General features: G+C 43.4%; 1 protein-coding gene across 3 annotated transcripts in view; it reads left to right on the top strand.

Annotated features, from left to right (window-relative positions):
- The first annotated feature begins 6,748 nt into the window (after positions 1-6,748).
- Positions 6,749-7,821, top strand: part of LOC101856803 (serine-rich adhesin for platelets) — a 25,439-nt gene continuing 24,366 nt past the window's right edge. For 2 of the 3 annotated variants that reach the window (XM_005097657.3, XM_013082127.2), the window contains exon 1: positions 6,749-7,059. The gene's annotated coding sequence lies outside the window, so the exon portion shown is untranslated. The remainder of the gene's footprint in view (positions 7,060-7,821) is intronic. The other variant, XM_005097658.3, reaches the window with a different exon arrangement.

Below are 7,821 nucleotides of genomic sequence, written 5' to 3'. Positions count from 1 at the left end.
CTCAAATCAAAAGATGGGAATATCATAATGGACAAAGACAAGATACTAGAACGTTGGACAGAATATATCGGTGACCTGTACAATAACAAAAGAGATGAACAAAGAAGAGTGGAAAATAACAACGAGGGACCACCTATCATGAAAGAAGAAGTTATCAAGGCATTACGAAAGATGAAGAATGGGAAAGCTGCAAGACCGGACAACATTACCACATAGATTATTAAAGCTTTAGAAGACTTTGGAATCACCACGCTGACAAAACTTCTTAACAACATTATATGCCACTGGACATATTCCATCAGACTTGTCAAAATCTATCTTCATAGCTTTACCAAAGAAATCTAATGCAAACGAATGTGAAACGCATTGTACCATCAGCCTCATGAGCCACGTAACAACAATGTTACTCAGAATAAATATGATGAGAATACGAAGTAAAATTCTCCCAGAAATAGCCCAAGAACAGTGTGGATTTATTGAAGGTAAAGGCACTGTAAATGCCATATATGTTATCAGAACAACAATAGAACGTGCCCTAGAAGTTCAGAAAGATCTTAATTTATGTTTTATAGACTTCACCAAGGCATTCGACAAAGTTAGGCACGACAAGATCATCGACATGCTGGAAGTTCTTAACATCGACGGGAAAGACTTAAGGATTATCAAAAACATGTACTGGGATCAAACTGCTGCAATGAGAATAGAAAATGACATCAGCGAAAACATACAGATTAAAAGAGGAGTCAGACAGGGATGTGTACTTTTTCCAGACTTATTCTCCCTGTATAGTGAAAATATCATGAGACACATAGAAGAAATGCCTGGTATCTCGATAGGGGGACATAATATAAACAATCTAAGATATGCAGATGACACAGTCCTTATAGCAGAAGATGAAGAACACCTGCAGAATCTATTAAATGTCATCGTACAAGAGAGTGACAACATGGGCTTAAGCCTAAACAGCAAGAAACCCGAAACGATGGTGATAAGCAGAAAAACTCCAATCTCAACATGCAATATCAAAGTCAACGAAACCACCCTCAAGCAAGTACAACATTTTGAATATTTGGGGACCATTATATCATCAGATGGTAGATGTCACACCGAAATTAAAAGCCGCATTTGCCAAGCAAAAACAACCTTCCATAAGATGAAACAGATACTAACAAACATCAATCTGTCTCTGGAAACGAGGAAAAGAGTACTGAAAAGTTACATCGAGCCAATCCTATTATACGGGTGCGAAGCGTGGACAATCAATAAACAGCTGGAAAGAACAATTGTAGCGACAGAGTTGTGGTTCATAAGACGCATGCTACGTATCCCATGGACAGCTAGAAAAACAAATGAAGAAGTCCTGGTTGAAGTAAATTATAGAAAACAACTTCTCACGAATATAAGAAAACGACAGGCAAATTTCTTCGGACACACAATGCGGAAAGAAGCATTAGAGAATATTGTCACAACACGAAAGTTTGATGGAAAGAGAGGCAGAGGCAGACAGAGGGAAAAGATACTGGACAAGATGACAACATGGTTGGGAGCAGCAAGAACAACAGACACCATTGCTGCAGCGAAGGACAGGGTGAAGTGGGGGTCCATGGTCGCCCGCGCCAGTCGGCAAGGATGATGATGGATGAATTATATCAAACAATACAGAACAGGACAGGACTACCCAATGGCTGAATATGATACAGCATCCAAGCATAATGACCGTTGACATTTTCCCCTGCCAGGGTGACAGTTTTCTTCCCTACCTTAGAAAAACAAAGGAAAGAGTAAAAGTTTAAAAATCAAAAAAGGAAACGACGAAGGAGCGACGAAGAACACGCTCCTTTAGGTGACGCTTTCTCAAGAATCGTTGCTGGGGACTGAGGCGCGAGGGCGGGGGGGGGGGGGGGGGGGGGGGGAGAAAGAGGAGAGGAAAGAGAGGATGAGCCAGAAAAAGAAGGGCAGGGAAAAGGAAAAATCAGGGAAAAACAGACAGGCTCAAAATGAAAAACGTCTGCATTGGCTATTGGAATTGCAGCAGTGGTAGGAAAAGAGGAAGAGAACTGGAAAAGCTCGCATATGACTTTGACCTCTTTTTTTTCTGCAGGAAACCAATGCTAAAACCTTGTCATGTCCTGGGTACACGTCATACATCAGCCACACTCATCATGGACTGGCCACACTTGTTAGGAATGGTACCTAGCACCGGGTAAAAGACGTCACTGCATGGGACAAGGAGGACAAGGAGCTACAAGCACTCGAGCTAACAATCTGCAACAGGTCATGGGTCACTGTTACTCTATATGCTGGAGGTGGAAAACTTGTCAAGGAAGATGACTGGGAGTTTCTCCATGAGCTTTGCGATCTTGGAGATGTTGTCCTAATCGTTGGGGACTTTAATGCCAGAAGCTCGACCTGGGACAATGCCAACGAAAATGGTTAGGGAAAGGCTTTGGACAGCAAGTTGATTGAAAGTGATCTCCTCATCCTCAACATTTCCACCGTGACAAGACTATCTCAAAGAACTGGTAAACAGGACTCAAATATTGATCTGGCACAGATCAAAACAGGTGGCGAAGCTTTTACACACTGGAGTGTACTGGCAGATCACGGTTGTGACCACCTGCCATGCTCAGTTCTTATATCAAAGGGAGGAAAGATAGTGAGACAAAAGGTCAAGAGGGTGTAAAAATACAAACCAGACACCTCGGTCTTGGGAGGCCTGAGAAAGAAGACCTGGAACAGAAGACCCTCAATATCTAATGTTATGCAGCTACCATGGTGGAGCAATGAAATTGATTGCCTGTGGAAAGAGAAGAGGAATGCTGTTAAGGAGAGGCAAAGAAAGAGGAAGAAACCCTATGTCACTGAGGAAGAAAGGGAGGCAGCTAAAGAGAAGATGAGGCAGGCTCGGGATAAGTTCGAAGCTGAAGCACATCTGGCCAAAACGGCAAAGTGGGAAGAGTTTGTAAAAAACGTTGCAGCTGAGAATGCACTCTCAACGTTCTGGCAACTGCGAAAGAAGGTGTGTAGACAGAGTCACTCAAAAACCACCGTGAATGGGAAGGACGAGTCAGGAAAGACACTCCAAACTGATGAGGAGAAAGGAAGGGCTTTCTTGGACCGATTCATCCATCAAACACACCAGGGAAATATTGACTCAAGAAAGGAAGTTGAAAGAGATGTTTCCAGTTTGCTGACACCTGATATGTATGCAAACTACGAGGATGCGATATCTACAGAAGAGATTTCCAGAACAATAAAACATGCCAAAGACAGTGCAGGAGGGCCGGATGGTGTAAGATATTTCCACATGAAAGAAGCAGATGATGGGATGATTGAAGAAATGGCAAAAGACGTCAACAAGAGCATTGGCACTGGTGAAATCCCTGAAGAATGGTTGCACAGCTGGTTGATACCAATCCCCAAACCAGGAAAAGACCACTCAGCTCTGTGTGGTTACAGGATCATAGCCATGCAGAACACATATGGGAAAATTCTGGAAAAGATCGTTGCCGGACGAATATCAGAACACTTAGAGAGGAAGTCCGTGTTGCCAAATGAGCTTGGGAGCTATAGACCACATCGAGAAACTGCAGTGAATGCGGTTGTCATGGCGTACGACATCTATGAAGGCTTTCAGCAGCGGAAGGAAACAGTTGTGACGGCACTTAACTTTGAGGATGCTTACAACCGAGTCGACAATGAACGTTTGATCGACCGCGTCCTGGAATTTGATGTGGACATATGGCTGGTGAAATGGGTAGCAGCAGCCCTAGTGGAGAGAAAAATGGCCATGGGGCAAGGTGAATGGACTTCAGATTCGGTATCAATTGCTCCTGGGCTGCTTTTCAATGAGTACACACCGCACAGGTAACGATGCATCAGAAGGAATCTGGACGTGTCCTGAGCTTTGAGGATGACATAATGGCATACGAGCACGGAAATGACAGACTTCAGATGGCAAGTAACATGGAGAAAAGACTTCACTCAGTTGCAGAATGGTGGGACCAAAATGAAGCAGTTATCAATCCTTCAAAGGCACAGGTACTTTGATGTTCCCTCGACAACAGGATTGTCAAAGACATACTCCTCCAATCACTTGCAACTATGAGATTATCAACTGACAGTCAGAGCTGAAGTATCTGGGAATCGTCATCGACAGGTCGTTGTCCTTCAACAAGCATGTGAATCAAGTGGTCACAAAGGCCAAACGAGGTGTTGGTGCTATCTAGACCATAGCAGCCGGTCTGATTCCGCAAAGAGTGCTCTTCCTGATGTTGTAGCTGGTCGTCCTGTCTGTCATTGATTACGGATTGGGCTGTCTCACGCTGCACGACACTCAGATGGAAAAGCTGGATCGAGTGCAGGATGAGACAATGAGGCCAGTTCTGGGCTGCACCAAGGACACTCCAATATTGTGCATGTGCTAATTTCTAGGTTCAAATGGCATCAGAGTACGCCATAGGATAGCTCAAAGATGAATCTCAGGGTATTGGGCAAGAAGGACAATCCACTTCATAAAGCACTTCATGACAACAAGAGAGGAAGAATCAAAAGAGGAAAATCTTGGATGGCGGAAGCAGAGGATTCCCTGAGAAAAATATGTGTACCTGAGAGCCGGCAAAGAATGGGAACAGGTGGCGGGAGAATACAGGGACCTCACCAAGGTCAAAATAAGCATGGGCAGAGACAGAAGAAATGTTGCGGCTTCCATCTACGATAGCGATATCAACGAGATTGTTGAAACAAACTCAAAAGCAGGGGATCCTGTAATTTATACAGATGGTTCAATGAAAAGAGATAGCCAGCGAAGTGGATGGGCATTTATTGCATTCGCCCACAATAAAATCATACACAGTGCATCAGGAGCCTGCAGCAGGGCTACATCAAGTATGCGAATGGGAATTGAAGCAATCACGGAAGCTCTTGATTGGATGACCCAAGATCGCCCCCACACAACCCATGCTGTTCTTATCTCTGATTCCATGTGTGCCCTCTGAAGGATCGAAAAAGGTTTCATGAGAACAGAATGGATTCAAGCTATCGAACCAACGCCTATACGATCGCTCACATGGATTTTCTGCCCTGGCCATGCAGGTGTTAGGGGAAATGAAAAAGCCAACAGATTGGCTGGTGAGGCCTCCTTAGTTGACAACACAGTTCATCCAGATAGGGTCGAGATCCTGAAATGTCTCTCTCGCCAGCTGTTTGATGAGGAAGATAGGGAGGCAGAGGCCAGAACTGCCGTGGAGAGGATTTTGCTTTTGGGAATACAAAAAGGAAGCGGAAAATCTGGTATCCTTGCAGGAAAGAACAGAAGAACGTTCAACCAGATATGCACTGGCACAATCAGTGGAAAGACTCTCGGCGACATTTTGGAGAGAGCAACGGAGCCTCAATGGACATGCCCGGAGAGCAGGGATGTTGCTTCCTGAAACAATGACCAATGAATAACATTCCCCTCGAGGCAAGGACGAAGAACCTAACTATTACACCTCAGATTTCAGTGTGTGTGTGTATGTGTGTGTGTGTGTGTGTGTGTGTGTGTGTGTGTGTGTGTGTGTGTGTGTGTGTGTATGTGTGTATGTGTGTGTGTGTGAGAGAGAGAGGGGAGAGAGAGAGAGAGAGAGAGAGAGAGAGAGAGAGAGAGAGAGAGAGAGAGAGACAGACAGACAGACAGACAGACAGACAGACAGACAGACAGACAGACAGACAGACAGAGAGGGAGGGAGGGGGGAGATTTTTTTTCAAATATTATTGCATTAGATCTATTTACATATTGTTTGTTTGTTTGTTTGGTAAGTGCTTTTACGGCGCTCGCAACTGCATAAGGTCATATGAGCGCGCGGGACACATTAAACATTTTCAGTTGGTAGGAAATTTAGAATATTGCCCGGGTGGCGGCCGAAGCCTACTCTTATCGATTTTAGACCACCAAGAGATCTTTAACGTGCGCAACTTACACACGGGCCCTCCGAGATTTTTCGCCCTTGTCCAAGAAGGCTAGGTGTAGATCTGTCCTACCAGAAGATCAGGGGTGTGGCAGAAAGACAGCAGTAAGGAGGAGCCAAGGAGTAGCAGTAGAAAGGCTGCAGAAAGAGTAGGAGCCCAGAGGAGGGGGCAAAGGAGGTGAGGGGGTGGGGTAGAAAGTGGAAACGAAAGCAGACAATAGAACATTGCTAGAGAGCAGGAAAGGAGGTGAAAGGAGACAATTTTAGATTAGAAAAATTTCCGGTCGCTACCCGGATTCGAAACCGGGACCTTTGAATGAAAGGCCAACGCCTTAACCTCTAGGTCACCAGAGCCCCCTTTACATATTGTAGATAACTAAGTGGTAAATAATAATATTTAGAAAGAATGTAGGTAGGCCTACAGGAAATGGGTTTATTGTGTCACCATTAGGAATACATTTACAGAGGGCACTATATTTGGGCAAATTTTAGAGACATTTTTGTTTTATATTTTTAAAAAAAATGCCAATTGCTATCAAAACAGGTTCAAGAATATTTTTTAAAAGTAGATCTAATTGTTCAATTTTCAAGCCTCATATCTTTTACCTTCAAATTTCAAATTTCACTGTAAATTGTACTACATTATATGTTATATTTGAAATTTTCAGGGCGGTAAAACTAAAAACGGAAGTGACAGAGATTCTGGGAAATAGAACAAAGTCACGTGACACAATAGTCATTTGTCCAGCATTATTTCCCCTTATGGAACTAAATTTATCCCCAGATGGCGCTCACCCAAATGTTCTACGTTTCCGGGGCGAAATTTTGGTTTTTGGCGAACAAGACTGACCTAATCTTTGTGTGGCTCAAGAGAAGGAAAGTGTGTTGCACTGTGGATATGTTGTAGGCCCCAGACGAATAACCTGGTGAGCCAAGGTGCTGTGTCCTTTCAATACAGCAATGGAAAGTGTTGTGTAGTTCCTTGAAAATGTGTACTTCGACATGCATAGATTGATTTTGATCATACGCGCGTACGCCAAATGGGAACATGCGCCTTTTGGCGTTGTATGTGTATGGATAGCCCTTCCCAGCTTTCGTTCGAGCTGAACAGGTACTTTATTGTCTCTCTAGTTTCGGCGATTTTATTGTGAAATTCAGATTTCAATGAATGATCGTAGTTATTGTAGTATGAGGGTCACAAGTTGTGACTTTAAAAGCGCTTTTCAACCTTGTTGTCCATGATATATTTTTGCACTGTTTAGGAATTGGTTCGGCAAATCTTGGAATAAAGATACGAAACAAAACACATCGAAAGATTCAAGCTGCCTAAATTCTAACAAAATTACTAAGGTCTATTGACTGTTGTAGATCCAGATCTTGTGCCTCTTTCTGTCCTTCTGTTTCCTTTTTATAATAATATGAGAATATCTATTCTATATTTGTCTGAGTTAGCAAGGCCTGACTAATCTAGAATCTAGATTCTCTGCCTTGTTAAAACTTGTTTTCTTTGCTTAAATTGCACTCTCCTGCTGCTTTACTTTGCTTTGCTCGCCTAAGCCTAAGTTAACGAGGCCTAGAATCTAGATCTAGATCTAGATCTAGGCCTTGATATCTAAATCTAGATCTAGCCTAGGTTTCTGTGTGTGCAGAACAATCTTGATATATTTAGCCATGTCATGTTGTCTAAAAAAAGGTAGCATTAATTGCGACAGTGATGCTGTGACAATTAAATCAACGAAGTGTATACAGACCCGGTAACCGGGAACAAAGTCACGAAGTATACAGACCCGGTAGGGGAACTCTTTTGTGATTTCGGGAAGTTTCAACCCCCAGACCCGGTAGAAATCTAGTGTGTGTGTGAGAGAGAGAGAGA

Source organism: Aplysia californica, unplaced genomic scaffold (assembly GCF_000002075.1).
Source record: "Aplysia californica isolate F4 #8 unplaced genomic scaffold, AplCal3.0 scaffold00160, whole genome shotgun sequence".
NCBI lineage: Eukaryota > Metazoa > Mollusca > Gastropoda > Aplysiida > Aplysiidae > Aplysia > Aplysia californica.
The sequence above is the reverse complement of the archived record's forward strand: the minus strand, read 5'-3'. Positions and strand labels throughout refer to the sequence as shown.